Here is a 17,549-nt window from a genome sequence, read left to right on the forward strand (position 1 = left end):
TTGGGTGTTCATTTAGTAAGAAAAGCACAATCAGAGAGACAGTGTGGTAATGGAAAGAAGGGTAGAATAGAATCAGAAAGACATAGGTCCCCATCCTGCCTTTGATACAGACTGGCTGTGTAACTCTGGGCAAATCACTTAACCTGTCAGTACCCCTCCTCACTGCCTTCCTCCTAATCCCTGCCTCCTTCTGCCTCCTCCTGCCCCCAAAATGGAGCAAGCAGAAAGGATGACAAAGTGGAAATTCGAATGAGGAGGTAAACTTGGAGGTAAAATGAATTTCCCTCAGCAAAGAATGGGAACATTCTTTATGCAAGAAACGTTTCATTTTTAGAAAAAAATCATCACATTATATCTCTGTCATTAATAGAGATTTTTTATTCAGTCATTTCCAATTCTTCATGACCTCGTTTTGGGGTTTTCTTGATAAAGATACTGGAATGTTTTGCCATTTCCTTCTCCAGATCATTTTATCGATGAGGAACTGAGGCAGGGTCACACAGCTACTAAGTGTCTAAGGCCAGTTTTGAACTCAGGAAGATGAGTCTTCCTGACTTTAGGCCTGGTGCTCTATCTACTTCACCACCTAGCTGCCCTACTAGAGATAGAGCATGTATTAATTACTTACTCTCCTCCAGGAATTGTACCAAGTGCTGGAGATATACATTATAAGCAAGCAAGACAGTCCCTGTCCTCAAGGAGTTTGAATTCTAAATGGGGAAGACAAGAACACATAACTAGAATACAAGTTGGGTGGGTGTTTGATGGGGACAATGGCTAGCAAGCAGATGGTATGATGTGGAGCTGGTTCCCAGCAAGATTTTTGGAGGTGGGAGGATCCTAAGGGCAGGTATTACAAAACCGTTATGGTTTTAATTACATTTTTACCTCATTTTGTTGTCAGATACATTTCTAAGAAGTTACAAATAAAACTTTGTATATCAAATCTGATTTTCCCATTTATTTACATCATTATTGCGAAAAGTTATAAAGATTTCTAATCTTTACACTTGGCTAAAACATACAATAAAAATTAAAAGAAGGTTAACAGCCATTTTCAGGAGCATTTTACTTTTGCTAATGCATTTAGTCCGCCATTGTAATTCCTTGGAACTAAAGTTAGCCAAACAAGCAATCACAGGATCATGGGATCATAGGATTTAGAGCTGGAAGGGACCTTAGAGATCATCCAGACCCACCCTCTCATTTTCTGGATGGGAGAAAATCAATATGAAGTGCGAATTTTGCACACTCAGCAGAAGCACCATATGCTGAAATGCATCATACATTCACATTTCCTTAGGATTTCTTTTCCATTCTCTAGGATCCAAATGTTGAAGCAGCCACAGTGGTGAAGCCAATCTCCCCCAGAATTCAGCAAAATCTCTGGCTGGAAGGCCCCATGGAGTTACTTATTCAGACAGAACTCACCAGTTCACAAAGAACACTGTACTTATTTCTTAAATGTTCTTTAAAAAAGAAAAAGAAAAATGTTCAAGGGACTCCTTTTCAATCCTCATTAAGTACAAGCAGCCTTTGAATGACACCACCAAGGGGTGGGTGGGGTCTTTAAAAATCTATTCCATAATCTGGCCTAATGCATGGTATCTTTCCACTTTCTAGAATATGGGCATTACTCAGCCTTGCAAAATATAGTTGCCCTTTAATTGATTAAATGATCAATTAAACTAATACACTGAAAGCAAATTGAATAAAAAAAATTCAGGAAAAGAAACCTGATTTGAAATACATATATACAGTATGTATGTATGTATGTATGTATGTATGTATGTATATATATATACACACACACACACTCACACACATACACACACATATATACACACATTCATACATATATACATATGTACGTATGTATATGTACATATATAACATACATGCATACACACATACACCTTCATTCTTTTGCAGGTGCATCAACTTCTGTTTCTTGAATCCTCATGCTCAGGCTAAGGAAAGGGAGGATTAATGGAGTTTTTTTTTTTTTTAAAAAAAACACTATCTATAGATTTTCATCTTTTTCAATTAGTCATTTTCCAGACAAACCACCAGCTGTGCATGGTTTGCTCTTTTATCAGTTCTTGCTAGGATTTCAAAATTCTAGATCTACAAGTACTAGGAAATGTCCTAACTTGCAGTCTAATTGTGCAAGGGTGTATTTTGGTCTCTGCTGCTGTGTCAGAGCAATGCTGCCGTTGCCATGGAGATAGAGATGTTTGAGTCTGCTTTGTCACCTTTGCCCTGCTATTTAAAAACACACACTCAACTGCAAAGCGCTGGCAGCAGAGCGCTTTCTTTGAGAGGTCACCCCCCTTTTTCTTTTCTCTCTTTTTTTTTAACAGAAACTTGACAGATTAATGCCATTTTCATTTATGACTGGTATAAAACATAATGTAAATATCCTCTAACACAGAGTGAACTGGCAGTTTTGTGTGTCCTTAAATCCCAATAAAAGAGCAGAAACCTTAAAAGTTTCCTGGATCCAGTTCCCCCAATAATTTCTCCTGATCTGTTTCTGCTGTGGATTCTAGAGACTCCTGCAGACACCAGCAGCAGGGATTGATCAGAATAAAACTATAAATAAATGCAAATAAACAAAAACAATTCTTCAAATTGCTATTTTAAAAAGTACAATTTTATATTACTCTATGCCCTCAAAAACTATTAAAGTAAAGAATTCAGAGAAGCATAGGAAGACTTTTATGAATTGATACAGTGAAGTAAGCAGAACCAGAAAAATAATATATAAAAGGACTGTTGCTGTTTAGTCATGTCCAACTCTTTGCGACCCCATTTAGGGTTTTCTTGTCAAAGATACTGAAGTGGTTTGCCATTTTCTTCTCCAACTCATTTTACAAATGAGAAAACTGAAGCAAACATGATTTAGTGACTTGCCCAGGGTCCCATAGCTAGGAAGTGTCTGAGGCCGGATCTGAACTCAGGAAGATGAGTCTCCCTGACTACAGACCTGGCACTCTATCCACTGTGCCACCTGGATGCCCTATAAAGGAACTCCAACTATAGCAATGCAATGCCAAATAAAAACCTGAAGCTGAACACTGTGTATTGATCAAGATTAGTGCTAGACAAGAGATGAAAAAATACACCTTTTTATCTTCTTTATAGGACTGGGGTATTATGGGCAGAACATTGCTGTCCACGGGTTGAATACATTTTCAGATTTAATAGATGGGTTGGTTAATTTTGTTGATCTGCTTTTCCTCCCTCTCTTTTATTGTTTCTTTCAAGGGATGGGTCCCTGAGAAAAGGTTACTGGCTTATAGAGTCATAAGACCTAGGTTCAAATCTCACCTCTAATTCTTACTACATATGTGTCCTTGGTTGAGTCCTTTTAACTCCTTTGGTCCTCAACTTCCTCATTTGCAAAATGAGGGATTAGACCAGATAGCCTCTGAAGTCCCTTCCACTCTAGATTTATGATGCAATGACCCATCTATAGGGGATAGGATAAATATATATTTTGAAATGACCTCAATAAAAATTTCCCCCAAAAAGCATCACCATTATTTTATCAAAAATGAACATTTGTCAATGACATGTTGTTCAATCATTTTTTCAGTCACATCCACCTCTCCGTGACACCATTTGGGGTTTTCTGGACAAAGATATTAAAGTGGTTTGCCATTTCTTTCTCCAGCTCATTTCACAGATGAAGAATTGAGGCAAACAGGGTTAAATGACTTGCCCAGGGTCACACAGATATTAAGTGTCTGAAGCTAGATTTGAACTCAGGCAGCTGAGTCTTCCTGATGCTAGGCCTGCCACCCTCCCCACTACACTGCCTAGTTTCTCCTTTCAATGACACAAAAAGCCCCAAAGGATTGCTTTAGAGGATCACTGATTATCCTTATTCCATGTGCACCCAGTTGGGTCTGCATGAAGACCCTGAATCCACCTTTGTCAGCTTTTTCTATTCTTTCAGTACATTTTAAATGTCCCTTAGGCAAAAAAAAATAGACAAAAAGACAAATAGACAGATAGATGACAGAGATGGACAGAGAGATGTTAAATAGACAGACAGATAGAATTACATATTTACACATATGTGTAGATATATCTTCTGGGAAGCACTGAAATACTATTTGTTCATCTTGGTCAGAATTGATCATAGTCCAGAGTTATGTATCAGCATAGAGAACAAGCACTAAATTGGGGAAGCAGCAGCTGCTATTGAGAATCGAGGCCTGCAGATGAGGATATTGGATATTTAATAGTTTCATCTCATCTTCTCAGAATCCTGGCACTAGAGATGTAGAAAGGGAAAAAAATAAACCCCACACAAACCATAAATAAACTTGCTGCCATGACACAGTTGTAAATCTCCACACATGCAGACACAGATAAATTTATTTTTATCAAATCTCGGCCACAGTAAGCTCACACAAAATGACAGCTCCGTCTCCTTGTGACGGGGGACCAGCCTGCTCAAATCTGCCATATTTCTTTCCTGCCCTGACCAAAAGGTCTTTGTGAGGCCAGTGTGATGGGCTGAGGCACGCTGCGTGAATGATTGGGAAATCTTCTCAGCTCCTCATTACAGGGGTGGAGAGTGTCCCATTAAACCCAGCAGCCCATCCTGAGAAGCCAGATAAACCCTTGGGTTTTGACTAAGCTCAGAATAGCACGAAGTGTATTACCACCATTCAGTTTTACAGTGTGGATTCCAAACTAATGGCAGGAAACTTAAAATTGCCTGGCAAGGGAACCTGGACATTTCTATCACCTTGCTGTGTGCTTACAATCTTCAGGTGGGGCCGAGGCTTCATTATATGACAGGGAAGGGAAGCTGTAGGCCCCATTCCCCCCTGGCTCTCCTCAAAACTTAGTTGTCAGATTTTCATCAACAGTCAGCCCTCCAGGAGTCATAATGTTGTCCTGTAATCTGGCCAGCAAGAAAAAGAAAAGGGAAAAGATTTCCCCAAGTTTCTATTAAATGAGTATTTCTGAAGGCAGCTTGAAATCATGAGAGACTCATCAATTTGGGCTTTGGTTTTCAAAAAGAGATATTTGACAAAAGGCAAAGGAAGGAAAACTTTGGATTATGTTGGTTTAAAAAAGACATAACCATATATATTATTACAAAAATCCCCATGTCATGTTCCTTTTATGTGCATAGTATTTCGTCCTTTATATTCAACAAGCTACAAAATATTACATTATTTCTTTTGCCTCTTATTTGAATAAAGATGAAGTCTGATATTTCTCTTAATCAAGTGTTAGAGATTCCTAAAGGACCTAAAGGCCTCTCTACCCAATCTAATCCAATTCAATAAACATTTAAGTGCCTACTATATGCTAAGCACTGTACTAAATGCTGTGGATACAATTAATAAAAAGAAAGATAGTCCCTGACCACAAGTAGCTTAAAATCTAAAAGGGAAGACAACACAGAAAAAGAGACAGGATAGCTGAGATGGGCAGGAACTGAGGGGTATCTTGTTCCATGGAGTTGAAACCAGTCACAGTAGCATATGCAAAGGGGAGTAAGCTTACAGTCAGGTTTCTGCCCTCTATAAAGAAAGGCATTGGGAGGAGTTTGGCACTCTTCCCTACGGCCCTCCAATCTGAGAAGAGAAGAGACCAAGGGAAACGGTGTCAGTCAAGGCTTGAGTTGGCGACATATTGAGATTGGAAGTGATGAGCTTATCCTGGGAGGAGTATCTTGTTCCAGGGAGTTGAAACCAGACAGAGCAGCACATGCAAAGTGGAGACTTCCCCATGGAATCCTAGGAAAATAAGAGGTTAGCATAGCAACATTTATTTCTGTAACAGCCTAGCACTGTGCCTTATGGTTTGTAAGAACTCAATAAATACTTGTTGAATTAAATGGAATATTGATGGAGTTGAGGAGAGAGGGGTATAAGCTAGCAGAAAGTGGTACTATGAATAGTGGGAGGATCAGACAAAGGGCAAAGCCAACAGTGAGACAGCATCATAGGACTTGTGAAAGATGACTGGTGTCATACCTAATCTCCTCCTTATCCAAAGAGACAGATACTCATGGGAGCCCATACTAAATACCTTCTCTCTGAGTTTTTTTGTGTTACTTTGACATCATTAATGAAACTACATAGTTGTGTTAGATATTGTGTGTGTGTGTGTGTGTGTGTGTGAGGGAGAGAGAGAGAGAGAGATCTCAATTAAAGATTATTCATTTTTCATTCAAAGGATACCTAGTTACTTTGGAATAAATTAAGATTAAATTAGTTCAACCAGAGGTGCACTGAGTTCATTGAAAGCTGATTATTTAATTTTTCATGTATTTACACCTCAGAAATCAGCAAACTTCAAATCAAGGCTTCATTTTTAATTTTGTTAATAATCTATACTGAAGAAAGGATGGAGAAAATGCTAATAATGCAGATCAAAATACCCCTGATTATAACTATTTTTGAAGCATTTCTTAAACCCCATTTGGGGTCTCGAAAAATTTGGCAACAGTAAAAGATTACCGAACATAAAATGATCAAAAATTAATTCAAAATCAAACACATAATGAATCTGAGGTATTTTTGCAGCTCTTGCCCATGTTGCATCTCGCAACTTCACTGCAGCCTTGGTTCTGAACACAAAGTATGTGCACTTTGCACTGTACATGCCCTCAGGCCACAGAACACCAACAAGGGGTCAAGAGTGGAAAAAGTTTAAGAAGCCCTATTCTAGAGAAATCCTTAGTTCATTAGTCAATAGAATGTTTTCAGAGTTACAGACTCCACACTTTCCCCCCTCCCCATATCAGTCAATCAAGAAGGAGTTTGTTCTCTGACTTGAAGAATGGAAAAAGCTTTCATCATAATAGCTGGTGATCATCTAGCATTTTCACGTTTGTGAACTACCATATACCTATTATCTCATCCAACAAGCCAATGACATAGAGGATATTATTATCCCCATTTTACACATGAGGAAAGTGAAACTCAAAGAGTGACTTAGCCAGAGTAAAATAGATTGGACTTCCCCTAGGGAAGGATTGGAAGCCAAGTCGTTTCTAGTCTGAATGCACTACTTTGTCCACTAAGTCAACCTGTCTCTAACAACATCTGTAGAGAGTTAAACATTTTAAAAGTTCTTTCACTTCTGTTATCTCATTTTGTCTTCTCATTTTCTCCAAAAGGAACATTGAGTGGTTTAAGTGACTTAACCAAAATCACAAAGAAACTAGAGTTAGGACTACAATATCAATGAAGAATACATTCTGAAATTAGATTAGAGTTATATTAGATTATGAGTTTCTCATTAGATCGTGAGCTCCATGAAAGCAGGGAATGTCTTTTCTGTTTCTTTCTAACCCCAGCACTTAGCACAGTCCTGGCACATGGTAGGCTCTTCATAAAGTTTTATTGAGCAATTTACCGACTAACTGGAGTTCCAGTCTAAGTACCAAAGGCCTCCTGCATTTACTTTGCTGTGCTATAGATGAAGAAGAAGAAGAAGAAGAAGAAGAAGAAGAAGAAGAAGAAGAAGAAGAAGAAGAAGAAGAAGAAGAAGAAGAAGAAGAAGAAGAAGGAGAAGGAGAAGGAGAAGGAGAAGGAGAAGGAGAAGAAGAAGAAGAAGAAGAAGAAGAAGAAGAAGAAGAAGAAGAAGAAGAAGAAGAAGAAGAAGAAGAAGAAGAAGAAGAAGAAGGAGGAGGAGGAGGAGGAGGAGGAGGAGGAGGAGGAGGAGGAGGAGGAGGAGGAGGAGGAGGAGGAGGAGAGGAGGAGGAGGAGGAGGAGAAGGAGAAGAAGAAGAAAGGGAAAGAGGACCTCTACATGTAAGCTGCTTTAAGATTTGTCTCTTTCCTTGTACAAAGGGAAGAAGGCAACAGAATGAAATAGAGTTTTATACAACACTTAAATATTGTATTTGTCAGATAAATGCATAATAAATTCTGTGTGGGGCTGAATTATAAGTACAACATTGCTTTTAACCCCAATTTAAAGCAATACCATCTGTATTTTAAGAAAGTAGGAATGATGGGTTTTTTCACACCAAATGCTAGAATCATTACATCTTCAAATTGGGTTTGGAATTTAGAGATAAGAACCTAAAAAGCAGTCAATGGAAAGTAACTTTGAACTCTGAAGAGGATGAGTGAAAAAAGCATTTATTAAGTAACTATTATGTGCCAATTCAGGCAGATGGGGGGATGTATGGGTGTTCAAGGACTAGCTCCTCTGGTGTGAGGAATTGCCCAGGCCTTTTCGGGGCTGCTCATCCACCTTTGGTGTCCACCTGGCACTCAACCTGTGGCTCCAAGAAGCTATAGCATGCAAAGAGGACACACACTGGTCAACTATTTCAGCAGATGGGCTCACCCAGGTTGAGGGTAATCAATGGGCCACAAAACTGTCAGTGAGTTAGAGGGATGTATACCCCAAGCAAGCGAAGACTTCTCCCACTGGAATGGGTGGATGAGAACAGTTTGTTGCAAAAACCGTGAAAGCAGCTGAAACAGGCATTGTGGAGTGCTTAGAGCTTGTTCAGATGGACATCAAAGATGGCAAGGTCATTCACTGCATCCTGGGCCATCACTGGTTGCTATGACTTTTTTCCCGTTACTGGACTTCAGTAACCGTAAGAGAGTGAAGCTAACTATTTGTGCAACTCTACTTCACTTAAATCCAATTCACACACAAGTCAAGACATCATTCATTCATGACGTCATTGGTCCTCTTTGGAAATGAAGGAAATACAACAACCATTGTGTGCCAAACATTATGCTAAGTATTGGATTATAAAATCGAGGCAGAGAAAATTCCTACTATCAAAGAGCCTACAGTCCAATAGGGGGAGAAAACACATATACCAAGGTAGTAGCTAGGGAGGAGAACTTTGGTCCCAAATATTATGGGGATGGTGAATGGGGATATAGGGAAGTAGATTGAGACACCCCTTCTAGGAAGGATGGCAGAGTTCATTTAATTATGGTTCCAGAACTAAATGCTGGAGGAAAGGAGGTAGACATACATGCATCAGCAAAGCCATTGGCAGGGATGGCAAATAGGGAGTGAAACAAAGCATGACTAGGGTCTCCCTGAAATAGTGGGTCAAAGGAGTCAGGCAACAATCAAGACAGTGAGGCCCCAGGGCTGAAATTTAAGAGATGAAAGGGTTAAAAATTCTAGAACATGGTTTCTGGTTAGGAGACAAGGCTGCTGATGAGATTGTTGAGGGGTAAAATTCCCTCAAAAATTTTGTTTTCCTTCTTTTGGGTATAAGAGAGTGATAATGCCAGGGGCTTCAGGAGTAGTCTCTCTTACTAAGGGGCCTCTCAGCTTTAGGCTCATGAGCAAAAAGATTCAGTCCTAGGGGAGTCTAGATTGTAGAAAGAAGAGTCCAGTTCTTTCTCTCTCATTGTCTCTGGATTTTTACACTCCCAGCAGAACCAAACCCCTGAAAGAAAACAGATCTGTCTCATGTCTAGTGTCTTCACAGAAGAGAGAAGAAAGGTACTCAATGTACAATGTAGATGAGGTGTAGGAAAGCTATTTATTTCCTTAGCACAAAAAATGCTTAAAAAACAATGACTCATAATCAGTCATTGACAAAAACTTTAAACATTAAATGGTAACTCATGACACCTATTATGCTCTCCTTGGAAATCAAAACATGAAACATTTCACCTTCACTGTGACTCTTCACAATCCCTCAAGATTCATGTCTTATAGAAAACTCCTTCTAATTCTAGTCTGCTCCCACTAAGGTACCAAGAGTTTCCAAGGTCTTGAATCCACACAGCTGCCTCTAAATCTGGAAATGCCCATGTTAAGAATTCTCTTCAGCTACCTGAACAGTTGTGGAAAGAACAGAAGAGACAATCAAAGTTATGAAGCTAGGCAGCACATGTGCCCAATGCCATGTACAAGCAGCTGCCATATTTTGAGGGGTTAGAAGAGTGGGAGATGAAAGGGCCCTCTCTCTCTCTCCAGAGAAGTACAAGGGAGAGCCTCCAAGAAGTCCCCACGTGCACCCCAAATTGGAAAAGAGAAAGCACCGGAGGATGAAGTCACTTCTTTCAAAATCTAATGAGTGGGCTGCTCTTCCTGGCTCAGTGGCCAATTGTCTTTGATATGCTGCCTTCATGGGAATCAAGAGAGTCCTTCAGCTCTAGATATATGTGTCCCTAGAAGTAGCTGGGGGAACTAAGCTCAGGACTATACATGCTCCCTGAGGTGTGCTCCAATTCAACCCCCGCCACACTGGGAAAGCGGGAAAATCTCACTGATGCAGACTAATTAGAGAAAAAGAAAGTAGGTGTTAGAGAAAACTCTGAATTATAAACTATTTTAACATAAATGAAATTTTGCTATCATCAACTGAAGTATTGTAAGGTCCTTAGTTCATCTCTTTAAGATTTCCAATTAACATAACAATTATTTGTAGGCAAGTAGGTGCTTCCAAAGGGCTGGTGGGTGCTGGAAAACAGTGTTTCTTCTTTCAGAAGTCTGTAGGATATCAGGAAGAGCACTGAAGTAGGACTGGAGAAATTTGGGCACCAAGCCTGATTAAACGCACAAATTATTTGACTTCTGTGAGCCTCAGCTGTAAAATGAGGTATTAGGGTTTAGTCCAAATTACCTTTACTCTTCCTTCTTCCCTCATCAAAATTCTACAAAGTGCTTTTAAACATTCCACCCTTGATGTTGTTTACTCTGGCCCTCTCTGTGAACAAAGGATTTCCATGGACAAAGCAGATTTCTGTCCGGCTCCTGTCCAACTTCCTCTAACTTGGAATTAGTAGGATTCATTCATTCAAAGGAGTAATTGATTGTTCACTAAACGGAAAGCTCAGTGTTGCTTGTCTAGCTTGAAGGCAGCACAGGACAGTAGGGGAAACACCAGAATGGGTATTAGGAAGCCGTATTTAAGTCCCAACTAAAATCCCACTTTCTATAAGAAGCCTTCTCCACCCCCTTAATTCCAGTGCCTTGCCTTCATTATTTCCTATTTATCCTGTATATAGCTTACTTTCTATAAATTTGTTACCATGTTGTCTCCTCCATTAAAAGGTAAGCTCCTTGAGGGCAGAGACTGTTTTTTGCTTCTTTTTGTATCTCCAACACTTAGCACAGTGCCTGGCACATAGGAGGTGCTTTTAAAAAAAATGTTTATTGTTTGATTGATAGTTGCAGCTCTGCTACAAGGTTGAACTAGATGAGCTCTAAGATCCTTCCCAGTTCTAATGTTCCATGATTTGTAATCCTTTGTTATTCCTTTCCCAGAGGAAAACATTACTTAACTTTTCTGCTCTGAAAAGTTCTCTGTTCCATATGACTCCTATTCTGCTCTTCTGATTCTCTTGGTTTGGTCTCAACCAGAATGGCTGCATCTTCATGATATCATTCTCTCAGAAGTTGTTTTCAGTTGTTCTGTTCAATCTTTTTTTTAAAAAAAAATCAAATCAGGCAAAAGCTTGACCCTTGATCATTCATTCCCAATACTATCTGACAAGAGCCTCGTGAATAAATGAGTTTCCAGTGTAGGCAGAGATTACTGTTTTGTTAATTTTGAATAGATGGAAATAGACAGCAATCAACAAACCTTTGGCTAAGGGGAAAAATCCCTTTAACTCACATTTTCCTTCAATTACAAGGAGGACAAAGAAGCACATTGCACCATGTGCTTGAATAGATGCTTTATTATTCAAAACAAGCATCAAAGAGCATTATGTCCCCTATAGAAAATATGCAATCAGTGTTTAATTCAATGGTAGGATGCAAATTTAAATTCCCATAAGGGGAAGGCTGTTAATGCCATTTAAATTGGTTGTAAATTACAGATAATACGCTAGAGACCCGAATACAGATTAGTGGAGTATTGCTTTAGGAATCCAGTCCTACTTTGAACTTATTGTGTATTTATCTATGAAAAATAAGACCTTGAAGGCTTGTTTACAGCTACATTTTATTGCCTATCTTCTTCATTTCCACAGCGAATATTTCACTTTTAAATGCCATGAAATGTTTCAGCTAATGTAAGTAAATGGCATTATGTTCAAGACAGATTAGCACTCCTAGCAGAGTAGCATTTCCTCCCCAAAATATATGTGACATACATATATGTGCACAGATAGAAGAAGATGAGGTATAATACATAGAAAATATATGTGTGCATTTTCACATGAATTTAATAAAAATATTCTTCTAGTCAACTTTTCTAGCATTGGATGTAGTTGGCAAATTCTGAGGTTACAAGACAACTGGCATTTTCCGGAACTTGAGACCTGTAATAACTCTTGCTACTTAAGTATGCCAATTACATGAAAATTATCTCCCATTTTCAGACTGACTAATTGTCATTGGTCTGCAGTTTGAATGGTATACTTACAGTTGATGGATTCAGAACAACATGGCCATCACAAATATCTTATGCCAAAATTCATCCCATTTGAAGAAGATTTTGGAGCTCCCAACTGGAGAAGGACATTTTTGCACTTCTTGGAAGTAATAACTGTTTGTTTCTTGCTCTGCGTACATCCCTCAGGTAAAAAATAGGTTTCTGCATGTGATAAATTAAATCAGACTTATCATTCTCAATCTCCCTCTCCTTAGAACATGTGTGACATTATTTATCATGTAGCAAAAATATAAAGTGCAATCTTTGATAAATAATACAGTAAACAAAATGCATGATGTATATTAAATATATGGTACATTCCAGGATTCAAGATGGTTAGGGGATGGAGTATTTTAGTTAACTTAATATTCAAGTTAAATGAAAACTTACTATATAACACACATTACCCATTTTCCAAGAATCTAAATACAACCAGATATCCTTAACTTTAGACCTAGGCTGAACAGATTTTTATCATTTCTTTAATGATTCAAAACATGCTTCAGGTTTTTATAGTAGCTCAGGGCTATTCTGAAGAAGAATTCTCATTGTACCGTCCTGTAGAATGTACATAGAATATATAAGGTACATAAGAACACTGTGGATACCAGATGCATGAGATTAGATGTCCATTAGATGTTCAGGGAGAATGTCTTTTTTTGTAAAATTCTTAGAATTTAACTTTTTAAAGAGCCACATTATACAGGGTGTCCCAAAAGTCTATTAAAGCTTAAAGTTGAACTAAGACTTTTGAGATATTCTGTACATCCTGTTTACATAGAGAGAAGTAGATACCTTTCCTCCTATGTAAACAGAAGACTTATTATATCAAAAAGGGAAAAGGAAGAGGAAGTAGCTGCTGGGCTCAGTTGGGCTCAGATTATTTAGAGCCTCATGGACTCTGGGAATGGTAGTGTTAGCTGGTGCTTCTGCACCAGTGTGTCTGCAAGACCTATAGGGGTGGGATCTGTTTTAAATTATACAAAGACGGACAAGGGGAGAGCAGCTGTGGGGCTCAGCCTGGACCTACTATGGTCCCAGATCATCTGGAGCCTGATAGAGTCTGGAAATGGTTCAGGGGATGCAGTTGTCCTATGATAGGACAAAAATATGAGAGTTCCAGGAACTGAGGTAGGCCACAGCATCGGGAAGGAAGGAAGAATTTAATCTGATGGTCTTTGAGCAAAAGCTAGATGGCCATTTTTCAAGTGTGTTATAGAGCACTGGGGTCAAATTCAAATAGAAATGGGGGCCATGAATCCACATATAAGGATCGCTTTGGGTTGCACATTGACTTAGAAAACTACATATTAACATTTTCTGTGCTCTATTATATTTTTATTTATTTTGTTAAATATTTCCAAATTGCATTTTAATCTGGTTCGGCACATTTGGGAATGTTACTGGTCCTAATAGGGCCAGCCTGCTTGTTTTGGACACCTCTGCTATAGAGTGAATACTTATTAAGGTGGGAGTTGGATAAGATGGATTTTGGGGTCCTATCCAACTCTGCAATTCTGTGATTTATGATTAGGTTCAGACCATATGTTTTTATTTTCAGGACTCCTTTACACTCTTAAAAATTATTCTGCATGATAAAGACAAATTTGTTTACAGGGGTTATATCTATCAATGTTTTCCATATTAGAAATTAAAACATCTTAGTATTATTATGAAAATGGTTCTGACCTTGCAGACTCCCTGAAAGGGTCTCAGGGATTCTGGGGTTCCTGAACCAAACTGCAACCACTGACATGAATCTTATGATATCCATATTAAGTTGCTTTTCTGTGACAAGTCAGTGACATTTAGTGGAAAGATTGCCTCTCTTAGAATCAGGAAAGGCCAGAGATTCTCATCCTCCAAGCCTGTGAGAGTCAGGTGGATCAGGTGGACACCAAAGGTGGAAAGAAGCCCTGAAAAAGACCTCCATTGTCCATCTCTATAAAGGTAAAGGAAATAGATTTTCCTCTGACAATCACAGGCGGGTCTCTTTCTTAGTCATTGCTGACAAGATTCTTCCTGGAGTTCTCCTTAATAGGCCAATCCTTCACCTGGAAGATGGTCATCTTCCTGAGAAGTGGCTTCAGAAAGGGCTGAGGAACAGTCCATATGGTGTTTGCTGCCTGACAACTCCAGGAGAAATGCCAAGAGCACAACAGAGGTCTGTACATAACATCCGTAGATCTGACCTTGGCCTTTGATTATGTCAGTCATGAGGGCTTATGGAAAAGTATGTCAAAATTTGGTTGCCCAGAGAAGTTTACCAGTATCTAAAGTCAATTTGACAACAGCATGCCTGCCTGGGGTTCTGGGTAATGGACAATGCTCTAGGGCTTTCCCAGTCACCAATGGAGTGATGAATCGAGGTCAGCTACCACACTGATGGTAAATTGTTCAAATTGAAAAGGCTACAAGCCAAGACCAAAGTGGAGGGAGTGTTGGTGCATGATTTTCTATTTACAGATTATTATGCACTCAATGCAGCCTCTGAAGCTGTGATGCAACAAAGTATGGATCGATTCTCTGCTGCTTGTGCTAATTTTGGCCTAACAACACCAAGAAAACACAGGTGCTCCATCAGCCACCACCACACCATCCATACATGGAACTATCAGTTACAGCAAATGGAGAAGTTCTGAATGCTGTAGATAAGTTCACTTACCTTGGCAGTGTACTTTCCAGAGATGTACACATTGATAACCAGATTGATGCACGCATTGCCAGAACTAGCTCAGTGTTTGGGAGGCTCCAAAGGAAAGTATGGGAGAGAAAAGGTATTAGACTGACTACCAGACTGAAGGTCTACAGAGCCGTTGTGCTGACCTCATTATTGTATGCCTGTGAAACCCAGATTGTATACCAGTGCTATGCCAGGAAACTGAACTGCCTCTATTTGAATTGTCTTAGGAAGATTCTTCTGATCACCTGGCAGGATAAGGTACCAGACACTGAGGTCCTTACTCGAAATAAACTGCCAAGCTTTCAAACTGTACCTCAGAGAGCACAACTCCTTTGGACTGACCAAGTTGTCTGAATGCAAAACATATGCTTGCCAGAAAACTGTTTTATGGAGAAGCGATACAAGGACACTCTCCACATCTCTCTTAAGAACGTTAGAATTGATTGTATGACATGGGAGACACTGGCACAGAACTGCCCAGAATGCCCTGCCCACATGAAGGTGCTGTGTTCTATGAGCAAAGCAGACTTGAGGCAACTCAACAGAAACAGGATATGTGCAAATTTAGAGAATCCACCCCAAATGGACTATTTGTTCTTGACCTGTGGTAGAACATTATGAGTTTGTATTGGTCTGATCAGCTACAGTTGGACAAACTGTAACTTGACTCTAACATAATGCTGTCATTTTGGTCTTCTTGAAGAGCGAAGGACAACAACTAACCAGCCCAGCCTGTGCCTGCTTGTACCAGTGCTGAGTAACTGTTACAGAACAATCATTCAGATATAACCCAGTGCTTCAGCAAGGTTATATGTGTGCCTTGGATTTTGTTCCTACCCCTTGCTTCCTGCCTACTCTCTGTCCTTAAAGCCCTTCTTGAGAGAAGTCCTGAAAGAAGTGATGAACGGTTCCACATCTCCCTCATCATAAGATGTCCATATCACAATGGGGTATGTGACCAAAGAGAGATCTTATCAACTGTACCCAAAAGAGTTGGACATGGTTAGGAATTAGCATTTGGGTAGTGATGAAACTAAACCAGGACAAGAAATAGCACCTTGGGAGGGCACTGGCTCACTTGCAAGTAAGACATAACCTATGTAATGATCTCAAAACCACAACACAGTATAGGAGGACTACATTGAAGTTGCTCCAATATTTGGTGGGAAATTGGAGTCAATGTGTATGAATGTTGTGTAATATTAACGACCAGCCTGGCTTTGCCAAGATGGAGCTGTTCAAAACAATTAAGACTTGAAATACTATTTTTGAAGTGTGGAAAACATACAAAATGTTTTCTTTTAAAATAGATTGTGGTACAATCTGAATTAAAATTTTCCAAAAGATATTCATCTTGTATTGTATTTGTTTTATCAAGTTCTGGAAGATGTATGTTTGAATGTGTTAGTTGAAGAATTTAACCATTTATTACACCATCAATGCCTTTTCCCCACACTTAGCTTTATATAGGCATTTAGTAATGTGTTTGAAGAATTTTTCTCCTTAAAAATTTTTATAAAATATTCTACCTTCAGCAAATATTTATTTTTCCCTAAAAAATGAAAAGGCTGCATTAAAAACAGAACCTGCTTAGAAAGATTTTTTTGGCGATTAAGAGATTTTATAGATTAAAAGTTGGGCTGAGTATGTACTAAGAAAAATTCTAACTTTCTAGAAAAATTAAATGCTTTAGAATGATCTCAGAACATGTTTCACAAAACTACAGAAAAAAGTTGAGTAGATTTTGCAAGGATAGACATTCCAAATTGATACATCTCAGCAGTATGAATATACTAGATCTCTCCTGCTTTTCTTTATTCCCCTTGTATTGTAATTGGTTTAAAGTATCTCAAACTTGTTTCAACTCTGCCATACATATATGTTAACTAAATTGTAATTATTAAATAGATAATATATTTTAAATGGTCAATAAAGATTATAAAAAAATTTTAAGGAACTGAGAAAATCTAATTCTCTTCTTTATGGATGCGGGGGACTATGGGTGTGAGACATTGCATGTACTGTTAGACTCAGTTCAGTTTTGCTTAACTTTTTCCCACCTTCTCTTTCATTTGTTTTTCTTTGTTACAAAGGAGAGTTTGCTAAGTAGTGGGGAGGGGTCAAAATATATTTGAAAATGAAAATGATTTTAAAACAAAAGATAACAATAAAAATTGTAAATGTTAATATTTTAGGAAATCGGAAATTTAGTCCCAGTTTTTCAGTTAACTACCAAATCACATCATCAGTAAGAGAAATGAATTAGAATATCTCTAAATTCTTTTCTTTTCCTGAAATTACATAATTCCATGCACGATTTTTGATAGACTCTTCCTAGACAATCAACTGAGGGCTAAGGAAAGATCAAAGGACCACTAGGATGTGGGTTCTGTCTCTATTAACTGAGGTATATTAGCCTAATTTGCCTCAAGTCTAAACGGGAAAGAGAGAGTCCATAGAATCTTAGGGTTAGAAGTGACCACAGTGTCCCTCCAATCCAGCAACAATA

Source organism: Trichosurus vulpecula, chromosome 2 (genome assembly GCF_011100635.1).
Source record: "Trichosurus vulpecula isolate mTriVul1 chromosome 2, mTriVul1.pri, whole genome shotgun sequence".
Taxonomy (NCBI): domain Eukaryota; kingdom Metazoa; phylum Chordata; class Mammalia; order Diprotodontia; family Phalangeridae; genus Trichosurus; species Trichosurus vulpecula.